This window comes from Pristis pectinata, chromosome 26 (genome assembly GCF_009764475.1).
Source record: "Pristis pectinata isolate sPriPec2 chromosome 26, sPriPec2.1.pri, whole genome shotgun sequence".
Taxonomy (NCBI): domain Eukaryota; kingdom Metazoa; phylum Chordata; class Chondrichthyes; order Rhinopristiformes; family Pristidae; genus Pristis; species Pristis pectinata.
This window is the reverse complement of record NC_067430.1, coordinates 2,363,536-2,382,735: the sequence shown is the minus strand read 5'-3', so window position 1 is coordinate 2,382,735 and position 19,200 is coordinate 2,363,536. Positions and strand designations below refer to the sequence as shown.

Here is a 19,200-nt window from a genome sequence, read left to right as displayed (position 1 = left end):
ACACAATTCCTTCATTCCATAATGGTGTGCCACCATTGTACTCAAATGCAGATACATGAAAAATTGGTCCCATTCATGACATGACTCGTGACTCAGAAGCCTAATCTTTACCAACATGGGTAGCATACATACAACAAAGGAAATATGATAGAGCAGGCCATTGGCAGACTGGAATGCTGATTATACTCTCTGGTCCACACAAGACAACTCTTGCAGAACTCAAAGTGTAAGCTGAATAACCACAACTTGCATTTTCCACCATTTGTATAGCAAATAAATATGGAACATGAGAAAGGAAGACAGGAGGAAGCAAAGTTGAAAAGGCAAACAGACAACCCAGACAGCTTCTTTCTGGCCGGATTATGTATCAGCAATTCATCCAAATACAACACAGTAAATGTCACACTAATTTAGCATCAGCCGACATTGAATACAATGTAACAAAAAAGCAACACAAAATCAGTACAAATTAAATATATAAAAACCAAAGCACACCAAACTCCACCGGCTGCATCCTATTGATATTCACCACCTTATGCTCCAAAGACAGGAAAGTGTATTAATGAGTGCTCTGTGCAATGTTCTTGTATTAGTTGTGAGATATGGGTGTGCGACATCTGGAAGTGGCAAGTGTAGTGTAACAGTGAAACATATGATTGAGAGATATAATTATCCATATATGAGTGAAAGGGATGAGGTGCACTGAGCACTGTATAAGGCAAGTGGTGCCGTTTATAGGACGTGGCTTTTAAAGTTGCATTTGAATAAAATGACTAAGCAGGAATGGTCACTGAACTTCTGTATCCATTTCCACTGTTTTTGAATACTGACACTGACATCCACAACTAATTCCTCCCACTACCTTCACAATGTGAATCTGGAGGACTTCCTGCCTCTGCAGAAACAAACTTGGACACAGGGCTGATTTCTAGGGAAACTCAGCTCCTCTTTCATTGGGAGTTTCATTCTCCCTAATTCTTTTATTTTCTGACATAAAACTCCTCCAATGATAACATATAAAATTTGTCTGCAATGCCATTTTTCACAAGATCTCCCGGCCATTATCCTGTCCAAAGAACCTGGTCATAGCCCTAGTTCTCAGTAGCCTTCACGCACAAAGAACATGCTTCCTGCAAGAACTGTTCTTCACCAGCCTGTCCAGGTTCCCCTGACCTCTTGAGAGCACTCTCCCACACCCTACCTATCCTTGGAGTAACCATTCATTCGGCAGTAACTCACTGCTGTAGCTCAGAGTGTTGCTTGTATTTAGACCATAAGACATAGGAGCAGAATTAGACCATTCAGCCCATCGAGTTTGCTCTGCCATTCGATCATGGCTGATTTATTTTCCCTCTCAACCCTATTCTCCTGCCTTCTCCCTGTAACCTTTGACACCCTTACTAATCAAGAACCTATCAACCTCCGCTTTAAATATACCCAATGACTTGGCCTCCACAGCCGTCTGTGGCAATGAATTCCACTGATTCACCACCCTCTGGCTAAAGAAATTCCTCATCATCTCATTTCTAAAGGGATGTCCTTTTATTGAGGCTGTGCCGTCTGGTCCTAGACCCTCTAACTACTGAAAACAGCCTCTCCACATCCACTCTATCCAGGCCCTTCAATATTTGGTATGTTTAAATGAAATCCACCCTCATCCTTCTAAACTCCAGCAAGTACAGCCCCGGAGCCATCAAACACTCCTCTATTTAAGACCTGGCTGCAACGATAGCATCCGTAGGGGCTAAGTACTGAGAACTGCGAGAACTCAACAACACCTCAGTGGAGAACATCATGTGGAAGTCCTCAAAGTCAGTGTGTGACATTACATTGCTTCTTTTAGTCATTTCAGCAAAGCAAATTGCCTTTCACAAGGGGAGTGATATATAGAAGAGTACCCTTAAAAGGTTAGAGCTCAAACGCCAAATAGCAAGAATTGAGCCAGCCAGAACATGATATTCAGCCACAACTCATTGCGGATTCAAATCATTTGCGCTAGGGTTGCAATCAAAACTATAGGGTGGAGAGGACGCTTGCATTGATGTTACCAGGACTAGAAAATTTGAGCTCTGAAGAGTGAACAGTGGTTGTTTTCTTTGCAACAGAGGAGGCTGAGGGGAGATTGAGTTGAGGTGTATAAAAGAACAAGAGATCCGGATGGGAGAATTTATTTCCCTTATCATCAGGATCAATAACCAGGGGCAGAGATTTAAAGTAATTGGTGGAAGGATAGGAGGGAAGATGCGGAAAGATTGTTTTTCACCCAGAGGGTAATGGTGAAATGAAAATCAAGAACTGCAAATGCTGGAAATCCGAAACAAAAACAGAAAACGCTAACAACACCAAGCAGGTCAGGCAGCATCTGCAGAAAGAGAAATTATGTTTCAGTTGTTGGACCTTTCATCAGAACTGGGAAGAAGAACAGGTTGGTTTTCAGCAGAAAAGCTGGGGGAGGGATGGGTAGAACAAAGGAAACATCTGCCATAGGGTGAAACCAAATGGGTTAAAGTGGCAGTGGCCGTGGACCACAGCACAGGGATATAGAATAGGGAAAACATAGACATAGAGCACTACAGCACAGTACAGGCCCTCCAGCCTACAATGTTGTGGCAATATTTTTATCCTGCTCTAAGATCTATCTAACCCTCCCCTCCTACATAGCCCCCTATGTTGCTATCATTCACGTAGCTATCTAAGGATCTCTTAAATATCCTGAATGTATCTGCCCCCACCACCTCTGCCGGCAGTGCGTTCCACACACCCACCACTCTCTGTGTAAAAAAACTTACCCCTGACGTCCCCCTTATACCTTCCTCCAATCACCTTAAAATTATGCCTCCTCGTGTTAGCCATTGTCACCCTGGGAAGAAGTCTCTGACTGTCAACAGTCAGCCAACAGTGTATCCAGCACTTGCTTGAGGAGGTTTGGGGGGGGGGTCTGGTGCTCGCTGTGGGGAGCAGCCCCCTCAGCATGCTCACAGCGTTGGGGTGGGCACCTCAAGAGCCGGGAGGCCGGGTGGGGGTGACCTTGGGAGGCTGTATGTCACCAAGCACGGGCACGATGGGCTGAACGGCCTCCCTCCGAGTCGAAAACGTCCTTCTGAGACGACGACCCCCTCCCCCCCTCGGGGTGTCGCGGCGGACGGCTCCCGCTTCCCGCCCGCCGGGCTCCCGCGCCACACGCACGCGCACTCGCCGGCCACGCCCCCGGGGGGCGGGGGGCGTCGGGAACACGTGCGCGCCCCTGGCGCGGCGCCGGCCGTGGCTGCTGTCAGTTCGCTGTGGCGGCGGGACGGCGCTTCATCCCTCAAACGTGAGGCTGCTCCGGTGTCTCTCGGGGTAAGTCGCCTCTCCGTCAGGTGGGGGCAGAGCCGGGACAGCGCAGGGCGGCCGAGTCCCATCCGAGGGGGCACTTTAAATGGCCCCGCTTTGTGACGCGCGATGTTTACCCGAGATGGTGGGCGGCCGGGAGCCGCCGGTGCCGTCCCCCTCGGCCCGGAGGATGCGGTCTGTGGCGGGGCCCGTGGCCGCCGCTCCGTATCGCCTTCCCGTCCCCCATCCTCACGGCCGCCTTACTGCCGCCTCCGGCCCGGCAAACACCCCCCACCCGCTCACCTCACCCCCCCCCTCCCCACACCCGCTCACCTCACCCCCCCCTCCCCACACCCGCTCACCTCACCCCCCCCTCCCCACACCCGCTCACCTCACCCCCCCCCCTCCCCACACCCGCTCACCTCACCCCCCCTCCCCACACCCGCTCACCTCACCCCCCCCTCCCCACACCCGCTCACCTCACCCCCCCTCCCCACACCCGCTCACCTCACCCCCCCCTCCCCACACCCGCTCACCTCACCCCCCCCTCCCCACACCCGCTCACCTCACCCCCCCTCCCCACACCCGCTCACCTCACCCCCCCCCCTCCCCACACCCGCTCACCTCACCCCCCCTCCCACACCCGCTCACCTCACCCCCCCCTCCCCACACCCGCTCACCTCACCCCCCCTCCCCCACCCGCTCACCTCACCCCCCCTCCCCACACCCGCTCACCTCACCCCCCCCTCCCCACACCCGCTCACCTCACCCCCCCCTCCCCACACCCTCTCACCTCACCCCCCCTCCCCACACCCGCTCACCTCACCCCTCCTCCCCACACCCGTTCACCCCGCTCCCGTCGCTTCCGCCTGGCATCTTCCCCCCTCCCCCTCCCTCCCCCCTCCCGCAACCACCTCATCCCCCCCCTCTCCCGACCACCTCATTCCCCCCCCCCCGGATCACCTCATTCCCCCCCCCCCTCCGGACCACCTCATTCCCCCCCCCCCTCCGGACCACCTTCTTCCCCCCCCTCCCCGGACCACCTCATTCCCCCCCCCTCCGGACCACCTCATTCCCCCCCCCTCCGGACCACCTCATTTCCCACCCTCCCGCAACCACCTGCATTCCACCCCCTCCGACCACCTCATTCCCCCCCCTCCCGACCACCTCATTCCCCCCCCCTCCGACCACCTCATTCCCCCCCCGCCGGACCACCTCATTCCCCCCCCCTCCGGACCACCTCATTCCCCCCCCTCCGGACCACCTCATTTCCACCCCCCTCCGGACCACCTCATTCCACCCCCCTCCGGACCACCTCATTCCCACCCCCCTCCGGACCACCTCATTCCACCCCCCTCCGGACCACCTCATTCCACCCCCCCTCCGGACCACCTCATTCCCCCCCCTCCGGACCACCTCATTCCACCCCCCCTCCGGACCACCTCATTCCACCCCCCCTCCGGACCACCTCATTCCACCCCCCCTCCGGACCACCTCATTCCACCCCCCCTCCGGACCACCTCATTCCACCCCCCCCTCCGGACCACCTCATTCCCCCCCCCTCCGGGACCACCTCATTCCCCCCCCCCCCTCCGGACCACCTCATTCCCCCCCCCCCTCCGGACCACCTCTTTCCCCCCCCCCTCCGGACCACCTCATTCCCCCCCCCCCTCCGGACCACCTCATTCCCCCCCCCCCTCCGACCACCTCATTCCCCCCCCCCCCCTCCGGACCACCTCATTCCCCCCCCCCCCCTCCGGACCACCTCATTCCCCCCCCCCCTCCGGACCACCTCATTCCCCCCCCCCCCTCCGGACCACCTCATTCCCCCCCCCCTCCGGACCACCTCATTCCCCCCCCCCCCTCCGGACCACCTCATTCCCCCCCCCCCTCCGGACCACCTCATTCCCCCCCCCCCCCTCCGGACCACCTCATTCCCCCCCCCCCCCCCTCCGGACCACCTCATTCCCCCCCCCCCCCTCCGGACCACCTCATTCCCCCCCCCCCCCTCCGGACCACCTCATTCCCCCCCCCCCCTCCGGACCACCTCATTCCCCCCCCCCCTCCGGACCACCTCATCCCCCCCCCCCCCCTCCCCTCCGGACCACCTCATTCCCCCCCCCCCCCCTCCGGACCACCTCATTCCCCCCCCCCTCCGGACCACCTCATTCCCCCCCCCCTCCGGACCACCTCATTCCCCCCCCCCTCTCCGACCACCTCATCCCCCCCCTCTCCCGACCACCTCATTCCCCCCCCTCTCCCGACCACCTCATTCCCCCCCCTCTCCCGACCACCTCATTCCCCCCACCCTCCCGACCACCTCATTTCCCCCCCCCTCCTGGTCTTTGCATTGTGTGGCTGAAGCGGGGAATCGTTGAGCTTTGAAGTGTTAAAAGAACGAAGTCTTCTCTGTTGCGGGATCTAGTGAATTTTCCCTTCAGCTAATTAAAGCCTGAATGGTGTTTAAACAGTTTGCATTTGTTTGTGTATGTTTGCATTATCCCGTCCCTTGGGCATGGGAAGGCATTATAATCTTTCATACACTTTCAACTACCCCATGCTATAAACATAGTGATCAGTTGGAAAAGATCATCAGTCGAACATAAGTGAAGAACTGGTGCTTATAATTCCATATGAGTCATATATTAACTTCTGGAAAAAGATAAGGATGGATCAGGAATAAATGTCTTAAATCAGGGGAAGGCCAATTTTGTTAAAATAAGACTGGACCTGGAAAAGGTAGATTGGAAGCATCTACTTACTAGTAAGTCTACATCTGCACTGTTGGAAGCATTAAAAGGTAAAATAGCAAGAGTTCAGAGTCAACATGTTCAGGTAAGGATGAAAGTGAAGTCTCACTAGTGCAGGGAACCCTGGATGTCTAGGGATATTTAGGGTTGAACAAAGAGAAGAAAGGAACCATATGGCAAGTGAAGAGAGCTATAGACCAGGGAGGCCCATCAAGCATATAACAAATGTAGGGAGACCCTGAAGGAAATTAGGAAGGCAAAGAGCCGTTCCGAAATGTCACTAATGGACAGGAGTAAGGTAAAACTGAAGCCATTTTGGGAGTAGCAATGAATGGTAGGGTCCTGGTGAGTACTGAGGAACAGGAGGACTTTGGTGTACAACTTGAAGCCATATTAACAGCAGTAGAATAAACAGGGAAAGAGGAGGGCACATTTGGGACAATGGGGGAAATCTGCATGGAGCCAGAAGGTATAGGTTAGGTCCTAAATTAATACTTTTCATTGGTATTCACAAATAAAACTGACTTTGTAGTTGGAGGATTCAGCATGAAATTTTAGTGCAATTCGCCATAAATAAAGAGAAGATACTCAAACTTTAGTAGGCTTAAAGGTGGTTAGATCCCTAGGGCCAGATGACATTTATCCCAGGCTGCTATGGGAAACAAGCGAAGAGATTGCTGGGGTTCTAGCTGAGATTTTTAAATCTTTGCTGGCCACAAGTGACTGGAGGACTGCAAATGTGGTTCCCCCTTTTATATGAAAAAAAAGGCAGCAGGGAAAAGCCTGATAATTACAGACCTGTGGGCCTAACATCAGTAGTAGGATTAACTGAAGGACAGGATTAATGATCACTTGGAAAGGCAGGGACTAATCAGAGACAGCCAGTGTGGCTTTGTCAATGGCATATCTTGTCTGACCAATCTGATTGAATATTTTGAAAAGGTAACAAAATGTATTTATGAGGCCAGTGCAAGTAGATGAGGTTTACATGGACTTCAGTAAGGCCTTTACAAGGTCCCACATGAGAGACTGGGCCATGAGATCCAGGGTAAGTTGGATCCTAAACTAGCTTGGCAGTAGGAACAGAAGGTGATGGTAGTGGGTTGTTTTTGTGATTGGATGCCTGTGAGTAGTGGTGTTCCACAGAGACTGGTGCTGGAACCCTTGCTGTTTGTTGTGTGTGTGTGTGTGAATGATTTGAATGTGGATGTAGGAGGCATGGTCAGTAAGTTCACGAATGACATAAAGATTGGTGGAGTTGCTGATAGTATAGAGAGTAGCCTTAACCCACAGGGTGATATCGATATGTTATTGAAATGAGCCAAAAAATAGCAGTTGGAGTTTAATCCAGATAAATGTGAGGTAATACATTTTGGGAGTACCAATGAATGGTAGGGTCCTGGTGAGTACTGAGGAACAGGAAGACTTTGGTGTACAAGTCCAAAGAACCTTGAAAGTGGCAACATAGGTAGATAGCATGGTTAAGAAGGCAGATGGAATACTGGCCTTCATTAGTTGGGCCCTTTAATACAAGAGCAGGGAGGTTATGCTTCAACTTCATAAAATATTGGTCAGACCTCATCTGGAGTACTGCATGAAGTTCCAGTCAAGATGTGATTGCAGAGGAGCTTCACCAGGATGTTGACTAGGGTGAAGCATCTCATGTATGAGAGGCTGGGTCTGTTTTCCCTGCAATGGAGGAAGTTAAGAGGAGAAAAGATTGAGGTCCATAAAATTTTGAAAAGTATAGCTGGATAGGCTGGAGGAATCTTTTCCCCAAATCAGAGATAGATACAACTAGAGGACATAAATTTAGGGTAAGGAATAAGAGATTTAGAGGAGAACTGAGGAGGACCATTTTCCCCCAGAGAATGACAAGTATGTGGAATACGCTGCCTGAGAGTGTGGTGGAAATAGATGTTGGCAGCATTTAAGTGCACTTGGATTGCCCAAGCCTGTGGTGGAAGATGGGATTAATAAGGATGGGTCCCCACTGGTTGGTGTGAATGTGGTGGGCCTATTTCCATGGTGTATGATTCTATGACCAGAAATTCTTTAATCGATAAAACTTACTGAGGTAATGCTGTATGCTCCACTTTTGGTGCTATTCCTATGTAATATTCATGTCTGCACTTGGTGACATAGGTTTAATCCTGACCTCCCGTGCCTGTGTGGAGCTTGCACGTTCTTCCTGTGGCTATGTAGGTTTTCTCCAGGTGCTTTGGTTTCCTCTCACATCCCAAAGCCATGCAAGTCGATAGGTTAATTGGCCAGTGTAAATTGTCCATAGTGTGTACTGGGGGAAGTTGATGGAAATGCTGGGAGAATAGGGTGAATTAGGGTAGGAACAGTGTAAATGGCTGTGTGATGGGACTCTTGGAAAGATAACCACAGAATCTAACTGTTAGTCACTTTTTAAGCACTCTCTCCTCCTAGTAAGGTTGCAGATTCAAGATGCATAAAACACAAAGTTATAGGATAATACTCTAATATACTAATTGGGGAGTATTGCACACACTGAGGTGCAGTGTTTCAGAAGCTAAAACTTAAAGGTCTAACTCTCCACTGGGGTGAACTTTGAAAAAATTCCATGATGCTATTTTTCTGACCATTAGGAGGGAAAATTTTGGAATCTATTATTAAGGAGGTGTGTGGAATCTAATAGTGGGATTAGACAGAAAACATGGAATTATGGAAGGCAAATTTCAGAGTTGTACAGCACAGAAATAGGCTCTTCAACCCAATGAGTCCGCGCCAACCAGGAAACATCCATCTGCTCCAATCCTACGTTAATCCCATTAAATTTTCCCCACATTCCTATCACTTCCCCAATGATTTCACCAGTAGCCTGCACCTTTGAGGCAATTTATGGCGACCAACCCATCAACCTACACACCACCTGGAGGAAAGCTATGTGGTTATAAGGAGAACATGCAAACTCCAGGTCAGGATTGAACTTGGGTTGCTGACATTGCGAAGTAGTGGTGTCCTTACTGGAATCATTTGCGGTTATAACCAATGAAAATAAATAAGATATATGCTTGATAAATGCTTTGGACTTTCAGAAGGCTTCTGAAAGGTTATTAAGCAAAATTAGAGATTATGATGTTATTACTGATGATGATTGGTTAATGGAGAGAAAACAAGAGATTGGGTTTAACATTTTTGGGTTGGGAGGCTGTGACCAGTGGGCTACTCCACAGATTGGTGCTGGGGTCTTGACTATTGACAATCTATATCAGTAATGTGGATGAGGGGACTGTGTAATACCACTGAGTTTGCTGATGAAACTAGCTAGATGGCAGTGTGGTCTATGAGGAAGATGCTGAGATATAGACAAGCTACTTGAATGGGCAAAGATAAGCAGACTGGGCCAATGCTGTCTATATGTTAGAAAAATTAGCGGTGATCACATTGAAACGTTCATAATTCTCAAGTGACTTGATGGAATATATGCATAGTTTATATTTCTCCTGGCAAGGGTGTCAAGGATTAAGAATCATCACCTTAAAAATAAGGGGTCAGCCAATAAGGACAGAGTTGAGAAGAAAGTTTTGCACCCAAAGAGTGATGAATCTTCAGAATTCTACCCGATAGGCTGCAGAAGGTTAGTCACTGAGTTTGGAGACACAAGAGACTGCAGATGCTGGAATCTGGAGCAACACACAGAAAGCTAGAGGAACTCAGTGGGTCAGGCAGCATCTGTGAAAGGAAATGGATAGTCAACATTTTGGGTCAAGACTATTCATCTGGACCCAGTCCAGGTGAAGGGTCTCAACCCAAACATTCAACTGTCCATTTCCCTCCACAGATGCTGCCTGACCCATTGAGTTCCTCCAGCATTTTCTGTGTTTGTCACTTGTGTTGCGGTAGCCCACAGGTGAAAGCTGATGAACTTTTGTGTATGCCTGGTGCTTCTTTCCAATATGAAAGTTGTGGACTTGTGGGCACGACCATTGTGTAGGATTTGACAGCGGGCATTGCAGCCTTTAGTGCAGCACAAGCAGAGCCCAAACAATGTTCAAGTGCTACAGTGGAAGGTTGGCTTGCTGGCAGCTAAGATCATTGCTGCATGGTTACAAAATCTACTGCTGGCAGAAGCCTCAAGTCTGTGAGGGCATTCCAGCAATCTGCATTCCAGCACATGAGGGCAGTTAATGCCCCACATTCAGGAAGTGGCACTGGATCCATGGAATATGGATTTTTTCTTGATAACAGCCAATAGTCAGAAAAGGGATGGCAACAGTAATTAAATGTCTGGTTTAGATATTTTTGTTATCAGCGCTGGTTCCAGGGTGTAAGGAATTCGGCAGTGATAATGCCACTTGCTGTAATGGGGAAATGATGAAATTCCACTTACTTCATATGTTCATTGCCAGGTATGTGTGGAAACATGATGAATTGACACTTATTATTCCAAATTCAAATGATGGGAAGTCTTGCTGCATCTGGCCATAAACTGGATCTCTATGCCTTGAACTAATAAAATGTCAAGTTAACCCTTGTACAATATACAAAGCATGTCTCTTTGTTGCTATCTGCTGTCTCCCAGTGACTCTACCTCATTATTGCCTCACAGCAGGCAAGGCTTTGTTCTTATTTTAATAGGCAAAGATGAAGTCCAAGGTCTTCTCTGGAGGGTACTGTAGGGTGCTTCAAGAGTGGTTAGGAGCGCCAAAACTTCTCTTAATGGCCTCAGTTGCACTTTCTACCAAGCTCCTGGTTGAGGTTATAATTGTTTACCAGCCCCAAAACCAGGAGCTCAGACTTGAGTGAGGAGCCTGTGATAGAGAGGAACCTGTGCCTTCCATGATTTGTCAGTCATTTGCAGAAGGACACTAAAATATGGTAGTCACAGTATACTACCTGAAGGTGAATGTGTTGCATGAACTTCCTGAATGCATTCTTTTGAATGTGAAAAATCTGTCCTGGACACAGACAATTTGGTGTGTTCAAGGTGTCACGGCCTTTGTGGGTCGAGGAAGCTCAATAGATTGCGTCAGGATTATCTGTTTCCCTCAGAATTTCCTGGATGCCCACAATCCTGGCAAATATGCATGCTTATAATGTCTGGTCTCAACCTATGAAAACAAGATGAATTTCCCTCTTCTTGAGTAGAGAGTGCCAATGATGTACCATATGTAGGAATGTGCTACAATTGGGAAATGTGGCATAAAGCAGATACAACCTTCTAGAAGGGGTATATTTAAGATGTCAGTGACTTTTACATCTAAAGGCAGAACAGTACAGGTACTGCTGTGTGCTGGAGTTCTACACACACTGTTGCCTTGGAAAACCTTAACTCTGGTTATACAGTTATAGGAGCTTGCATTCCAAAAGTCTTCTTACTAGGACTCTTTCTTAAGCCTCCTCTGGAGGAGAAGCCAGAGCCACTTGGCTCCTCTTCTGCCTCTCAGTGCTGAGTTAGACCACAACTAAACCAACCATAATGAGCAATAATAAAAGGCTTTTGTGATCTCACATTCACAAAGATTTCATCCAACAGCTTCAAGCCTGTGGAATAAATTCTCCTCCAAGTCATTCCCAATAAGCCTGCAAGTAATTGATGATTCCTCTACATAGCATTGATGAAGGATTTTCTGTTCTTTAGACTGATTTTTCTGCATGTGGTCTACACTGCATGTTAATTACATAGCTATAATTCAGTAAATTGTGTGCTACATGTAGATTGATGTCAACAATGCACACCGTGGAACAGGGAAGTACCAGATTGAAACTGGCTATCCAAGTTAAGAGGGCCTGTTTGTAGTTTAGATTGATTTTATGCTATAAATCGATCAGAGAGTGAATTAAAAACGTGCTCTACAATTACATTTTTAGGTCATTTTGTTCTGTACTTGCAAAAAAAGAAGTCAAAGATATTTGCAGGCCATTATGAGAACAGTTCAACAATGCTGAAAAATACTGCAGTGTATAATAAAAGATGCTATCTCAAAATACCGAGAAACGAATAACATGATTGAGCAAAGTCAATGTGGATTTATGAAAGGGAAACTGTGTTTAACTAATCTGTTAAGTTCGTTGAGGATGTATCTTGTAGAATAGATGAAGGAAAACAGTGGATATTGTGTATTTGGATTTTTGGAAGACTTTTGATGAGGTTCCATAGGTTAGAGCATGTGGAGTTGGTGGTGATATGCTAACATAGATTGACAGTTGGTGAACAGATATAAAGCTGTGGGAATAAACGAGTCCTACTCGGATAGGGAGGCTGTCACAGAGGACGATGCTTTGACTCTGACTATTCACAATCCAAATCAAAATTTTGACTGAGGGAACCAAATGTAACATTTCCAAGCTTGCAAATGAGACAAAACTAAATGTGAATTTGAGCAGTGATGAGGATACAAAGCAACGTCAAGGAGACTTCTAACTCGAATAGTGGGCAACAACATGGCAGATGGAGTACAATGTACAAAAATGCATTTGTCCACTTCAGTAGGGGAAAAAATTGCTGAGCTTTTTAAATTGAGAGATTAGGAAGTTTTTGATGTTCAAAGGTCCTAGGACACAAGTCACTTAAAGCTAGCGTGCAGATGGAGCTTTGTTCTCAATCTTTTCGTATATGTTTGCCACCTGTCGATCCACACTAATAAATCACCCCCAACTCCATATAGTCTAACTTAGGAATGCTGACTTTCATTGCTAGAACATTTGTGTGCAAAAGTAAAGATGTCTTACAAATATTGTATAGTGGCTAGTGGAGGTCATACCTGCAGTATTGTGTACAGTTTTGGTTTCTTCACCTAAAAAGCTTTGTACTTGCTTTACAGAATGCAACAAACATTCACCAGTCTAGCAGGTATGCCACACGAGGAGAGATTGAGTAGCCAAGGCCCCTATTCTTCAGGGTTTGGAAGAATGAGAGGTGACCTCTTTGAAATCTACAAAATTCTTAAAGGCCCCAATAGAGGTGATATGGGGAGGATGTTTCCATAGGCTAAGGAATCTAGAACAAGGGTCAGGGTCTCAAAGTAAGGGATAGGCCATTTAGAACTGAAATGAGGAGACACTTGTTCATGCAAAAAGTGAGCAAATGATCTTTTGGAATTCTCTATCCTGGAATGGCTGTGCAGGCTCAGTCATTGATTTCATTCAGCTGTGAGATAAATAGATTTTTAAATATTAGATCAATGGATATAGGAGTAGGGCAGGAAAATAGTGTTGAGAGAGAGGATCAGTCATGAGGTTGGTAGGACAACATCATAGGGCCAAATGACCTAAGAATGGGTAGCAGGTTTATGTCCTTAAAGCATCCCATTCAATCCATTTTCTCAGGGTCACTGTATCAAATAGTTTTGCAGTTTTCCCTTAAGATAATCAATGCTCTTTGTCTCGAAATAATTTCAATCCACTAATGAATATTCTTTACTTTTTTTATAATTAATAAAGATTTAGTGGAGCATAATAGAATTTACCCATTGTAGTCTGCTTATCAGTTTAAATGCATAACATGTTAGTAAAATTTATTTACTGACGGTATCAGATTAAAAGTACAAATTAGAGTTGTGTTCAATCCAATGTTAAATGTGCACGAATGTGCATTGTTGATTTTTTTTTTATAAAATGCAAAAGTTGAAAATATGTAATAGGGTACTCCTTGTTAACATAAAGGAAGTGGTTCAGAGGCTCGCAAAACCTAATTATGACTACTTGATTCTAGTTCCTTCATAAGATTTTTAAGAGTTTATCTGAAATCAAACTCCTGGTTGCAGAATAAAATGTTATCAGAGGATAAACTATTCTCATTGGAAATGACCTTGAGGGCTTTTTCCATAATTCCAATTATCTCCATAAAAATTCTTCAAACTGGGTTAACCACGAGCCATTATTGGTGTTGGAATCAGCATCATTGTTCCTTGGCTTCTGCAAAGATAGCAATAGGGATACTTGGGCAGGCATGGTAGTGTAGCGGTTAGCGTAACGCTATTACAGTGCCAGCAACCCAAGTTCAATTTCGGCCACTGTCTGTAAGGAGTTTGTACGTTCTCCCCATGTCTGCGTGCGTTTCCTCCAGGTGCTCTGGTTTCCTCCCACATTCCAAAGACGTACGGGTTAGGAAGTTGTGGGCATGCTATGTTGGCGCCAGAAGCGTGGCGACACTTGTGGGCTGCCCCCAGAACACGCTGCAAAAGATGCATTTCATTGTGTGTTTCGATGTACATGTGACTAATTAAGGTATCTTATCTGGGTACCTGCTGTAGGTGGTACAGGTCTCAGAGCATATAAAAAGGGCAGAGATCACTGGTACCTGGTTGACCATGAGTTTCGTGCCAAGTCTGAGGTTGTAATCTTTAAATACAAAAGTAGCTTCTTGACAGTACATTAATGGGTTGAAAAGCTTGATGTTGATCATAAATGGCCTGAGACCAATTACTTTGTGGCAATGCAGTTTTGGTAGTTCCAAATAATCATGGCTTTGTCAATTGATTAATATGACTTCCATAATTCATCTGTCTCATTTCACACGAAACATATCCTAGATTATAGGAACAGGAGTAGGCTATTCAGCCTCCAGGACACTACACAAGTACAGAAATAGGATAGAGAAAATGATTGCGTGGCTGGACGAGTGGTACAGGAGGGTTAGATTGGGTCCCTTTCTGGAGCAAGTGGGACCTGTATAAATTGGACAGGTTACACCTCATCAGGACCAGCATTAATGTTCTTGTGGGGAGAGGAAATGGAGTGTTGCTGGGGCTGTTGGAAGAGTTTAAATTAACTTGGCAGGGGGAGGGGAACATAGGAGTACTTTGGACAGGAGAGCAACAAAGCACTGCGTGGGTTAAAAAATTAGTAAGTGGAATAAGTAAGTAAGGAAAACAAAGGCTAGCGACAAATGCAGTCAAAGTGCCGAAAAATGCAAAAAAAAGCTAAATTAAAGGTTTAGTGTGTAAATGTATGTAGTATTTGCAACAAGATGAATTAACAGCACAAATAGAAGTAAATGGGTATGATTTAATTACCATTAGAGAAACATAGCTATAGGGTAACCAGAGGCGGGATTTAAATGTTAAAGGGTACTTGTCATTTAGGAAGGACAGGCAAAAAGGAAAAGGAGGTGAGATAACGCACAAGGGATGCGATGTGTACAGTGGTGAGATCATAATATAGAATTAGAATCGGTTTGGGTGGAGTAAGGAACAGCAAAGAGTAGAAAATATTTCTGAGTTACTTATAGGCCATCAAATGGGATTATTGTACATGATATAAATCAAGAAATTAGAAGAGCCCTATAATGGGGTAATACAAGAATCACAAGGGACTTTAACCTACATATGGACAGGATAAGTCAATCAGCATGTTGGAAAGAAAAACTACGAAATAGACTATTTTAGATCTAGTATTGAGCAATGAAGAAGGGAAAATAACAATCTTGTTATAAAAGAGCATATAAGGAAGAGTGGCCATAGTGGAATTTTGCATTGAATTTGAAAGTGATATAATCAATCTGAAACTAGAATCTTAAATCTAAACAAGGTAAATTATGAGGGATGAATTGGCTATGGCTGATTTGGAATCTACCTTAAAAGGTTTGATGATAGGTGGGCATTGACTATAATTAAAAGAAATAATACATTGTTTGTTTAAAACAGAAGTCTTTAAGAGGCAATAGCAAAACAAGTCAGGTCGATCCAAACCCTCAGGAGAAATTAGAAATGGTATTAAAGTGAATTTTTTTTGAAAGGTCAGGGAATTGAGAGCTGTGGGGAATAGGCACAGAAGAGGAGATGAGACATGGAGCAAATCAGCCATGATCACATTGAATGATGGGGCAGCCCTGAGGGGCAAAGTGGCTGACACCTGCTCCTATTTTCTTATCTTCTAAAGCAAAGGTTTTCAACCTGTGGTCCGCGGAGTGCCGGGGGTCCATGACCAAGCCAAGAAAAAAATGTAAGAGCAACCTGTTACAAAGATGTCGCTTGCTTGCTTGCTCCAGTTTTCCACTATTCAGAAAATCGTCCATATCTATTCTGTTATAGGCGACAATCTTAGAGACTTAGACAGTGTTCCTTCCGGTAAGCTGCCGCTTAATATTCGATTTGTGTAGTCAGTAGTGTTCACTACTCACTACTATTCTGTTGTGCACTGTAGTGTGAGCGAAACTGAGTAACATTGTTCGTGTGCCTTAATAATATTGCTTAATTACTGTACATTTACGCCACAGTGATGTCACTGTTAAACGAAAAGTGCGTAAGCGTGTAAATTTTAGATTAGTTTTGATAATTTTGTTTATCAGTAATAGTAATTAAACTCTCCAGCGTGTATTGCTGAGTATGGAGAAATTTCTGAAGAGAAAAGCTTTCTTTCTTTTTCAATCTTTTTATTAATTTTCAAATTAGTACAAAATAATATATCTAACATCAGTAATTATACATATGGTGCAAAGAAATCAGGATAGCAATCATAACAGTTAATATATATATATAATCACCAGGAGTAAAAAAAAAGTAACCTAGACCTCCCGCTCTCTTATTAAGTGAACAAATAGAAAAGGAAAGATTGAAAAGAAATGAAATTTAGTTATATGAAAGAAGAATCCCCAAATAATAAAAAAAGATAAACCAAAAAAAACCCAAAAACTTCAAAAAAAAACTGGGCTGATATTTCTTCAATTAAAAAGAAAAAAAACATTATTATGCCGTCAAATCTGCTTCTCTGTATTCAAGGGTTATTGAAAGGGATCTGAAAAAGGTCAGCTTATATCATATGGAAATATTGAATAAATGGACTTCAAACTTCCTCAAATTTAAGCGAAGGATCAACAGTATGACTCCTAATTTTTTCTAAGTTTAAACATGCTATAGTTTGAGAAAACCACTGAAAAGTGGTAGGAGGTATTGGATCCTTCCATTTGAACAAAATGGATCGCTTGGTCATTAATGTGACAGAGAAAAGCTGACCAGAAACCGGAAAATGCTGATGATGAAGGGGATAAGGGTGACGAAAAGAGAAAACAACGCAGGTACGGTCCAGAATACATTTCATATGGCTTTATCGCAGTGGGGACAAATGTGGACCAACCTCTCTCTGTTGTGTGTTTGCAAACACTGTCCAACGATGCAATGAAACCAGCAAAATTGAAGCGCCATTTAACAACAGTGCATCCAGATATTGCCAGTAAGCGGAAGGAATATTTTGAGCGGCAAAAGGAGCTGTACCTCAAGCAGAAAGGCAAAATGATAGCCTGCATCACTGTAAATGAGAAGGCTCTTCGCACATCATATTTGATAGCATTAGGAATAGCACGTTCCAGAAAGCCTCTCACAATTGAAGAAGAGCTTATACTGCCTGCAGCAGTAGATATGTGCGAACTTGTACTGGGAAAAGAATCCAGTCAAAAACAAAGCCATTCCACTGTCTGATAACTCAGTAAGCAGAAGAATTGGCAATATGGCAGAAGATATACAGAGCCAGCTGATAGCACGTCTTCAGCAAGTCAGATTTACGATTCAGCTCGATGAAAGTACTGATGTTGCCAGTGCTGCGCAGTTGTTGGTTTACGTTCGATATTGCTGGGAAAGAGAGGCTTTGGAAGACTACTTGTTTTGCAAGGCGCTCCTAGGGCGTACAACCGGTGAAGAACTTTTCTGTGTGTTTGACCCTTTTTTTGTACAGTCAGCATTGGCGTGGACACAGTGTATTGGAGTATGCACGGCTGGTGCTGCCGCAATGACAGGACGGACATCGGGTCTAGTAGCATGAGTGAAAGTAGTAGCTCCATGTGTAGCAGCAACCCACTGCATGATTCACCGTGAGGCTTTGGCTGCAAAGGATATGGATGAAAATCTTGTGGATGTGTTTTCCACATGCGTTAAAATCGTTAGCTTTATCAATGCCAGGCCACTCAATCATCGTTTGTTTGAAGACATATGCTGCGAAATGGAAGCAGAGCATAAGCATTTGTTGCTACATACAGAAGTCAGATGGCTGTCACGAGGCCGCATTGTGCAGCGTGTATATGAATTGCGAGATGAACTGCTCATTTTTCTAAATGAGCATAACGGATCATTGGCACAGTTCTTGACAGATGAGACGTGGGTTGCCAGTTAGCTTATCTTGCAGATATTTTCAACATTTTGAACAGCTTAAATCTATCATTGCAAGGACCTGGCTCAAATGTTCTGAAAATGCATGACAAAATCAATGCCTTCCAGAAAAAACTCCGTATCTGGAAGGGAAGATGCGAGCAAGGCGTCTATGATATGTTTCCATTGCTGTCTGGCTTTCTGACAGTGAATGAGACTAAGACAGAGGCCATTGCGAGCACAGTTTTGAACCATATTCAACAGCTGTCACATTATTTCCATGAGTATTTCGGCGACAATGACACGAGCACGTTTGATTGGATTCGAAATCCGTTTGAATGCATGCTTACTGATTTAACTGGACGTGGACAAGAAGAATTGGCTGAACTGTCATCTGACAGGACTTTGTGCTTGCAGTTCAGCCGAATGTCACTGTTGTCGTTATGGATAACATGTTCCCAGGAGTATCCACTGCTGTCCGGCAAAGCGGTCAATGTTCTGTTACCATTTGCAACCACTTACTTGTGTGGAATAGCATTTTCTGCAGTCACTGCCATGAAAACCAAATACAGATCAAGACTGAATATTGAGGATGACATACGCGTATGTTTGCCGCACATACCACCACGTTTGGACAAACTCTGCAGTGCAAATCAGGCACAACCTTCACATTGAACTGAACACTGAAAGACACCGCTGGTAATTATCAGTGATTGAAATAGTCACTATTTCAATAGGGCCTATGTGCAGTAATTTAAGTGTTGTATGCATGAATTATCAATTGTTTGATTTTGTGGGCTTTGAGGGTCCACCATCGAACAAGGACATATTCTGGGGGGCTGCAGTATGAATAAGGTTGAAAACCACTGTTCTAAAGGAAGAGGCTTATAAAGTTGCCAAGAACAGCAGTGGGCTTGAGGATTGGGAGCATTTTAAAACTTGGCAAAGAAGGACCGAGAAATTGACTTTTTTTTAAAAAAAAAGGAAAAGATAACAATAGACTGTAAGAACTTCCGTGTAAAAACAAATTCTAGCATACAGAGACAAGGGAATCTACAATGGAGAATAACCAAATGACAAATTAAACA

The 19,200-nt window shown here is 45.4% G+C and overlaps 1 protein-coding gene across 2 annotated transcripts in view; it reads left to right on the top strand.

Annotated features, from left to right (window-relative positions):
* Positions 1–3,217: 3,217 nt before the first annotated feature.
* tmem269 (transmembrane protein 269) overlaps positions 3,218–19,200 on the top strand; it is a 106,409-nt gene continuing 90,426 nt past the window's right edge. Inside the window, exon 1 of one of the 2 annotated variants that reach the window (XM_052039370.1) lies at positions 3,218–3,339. The gene's annotated coding sequence lies outside the window, so the exon portion shown is untranslated. The remainder of the gene's footprint in view (positions 3,340–19,200) is intronic. The other variant, XM_052039371.1, reaches the window with a different exon arrangement.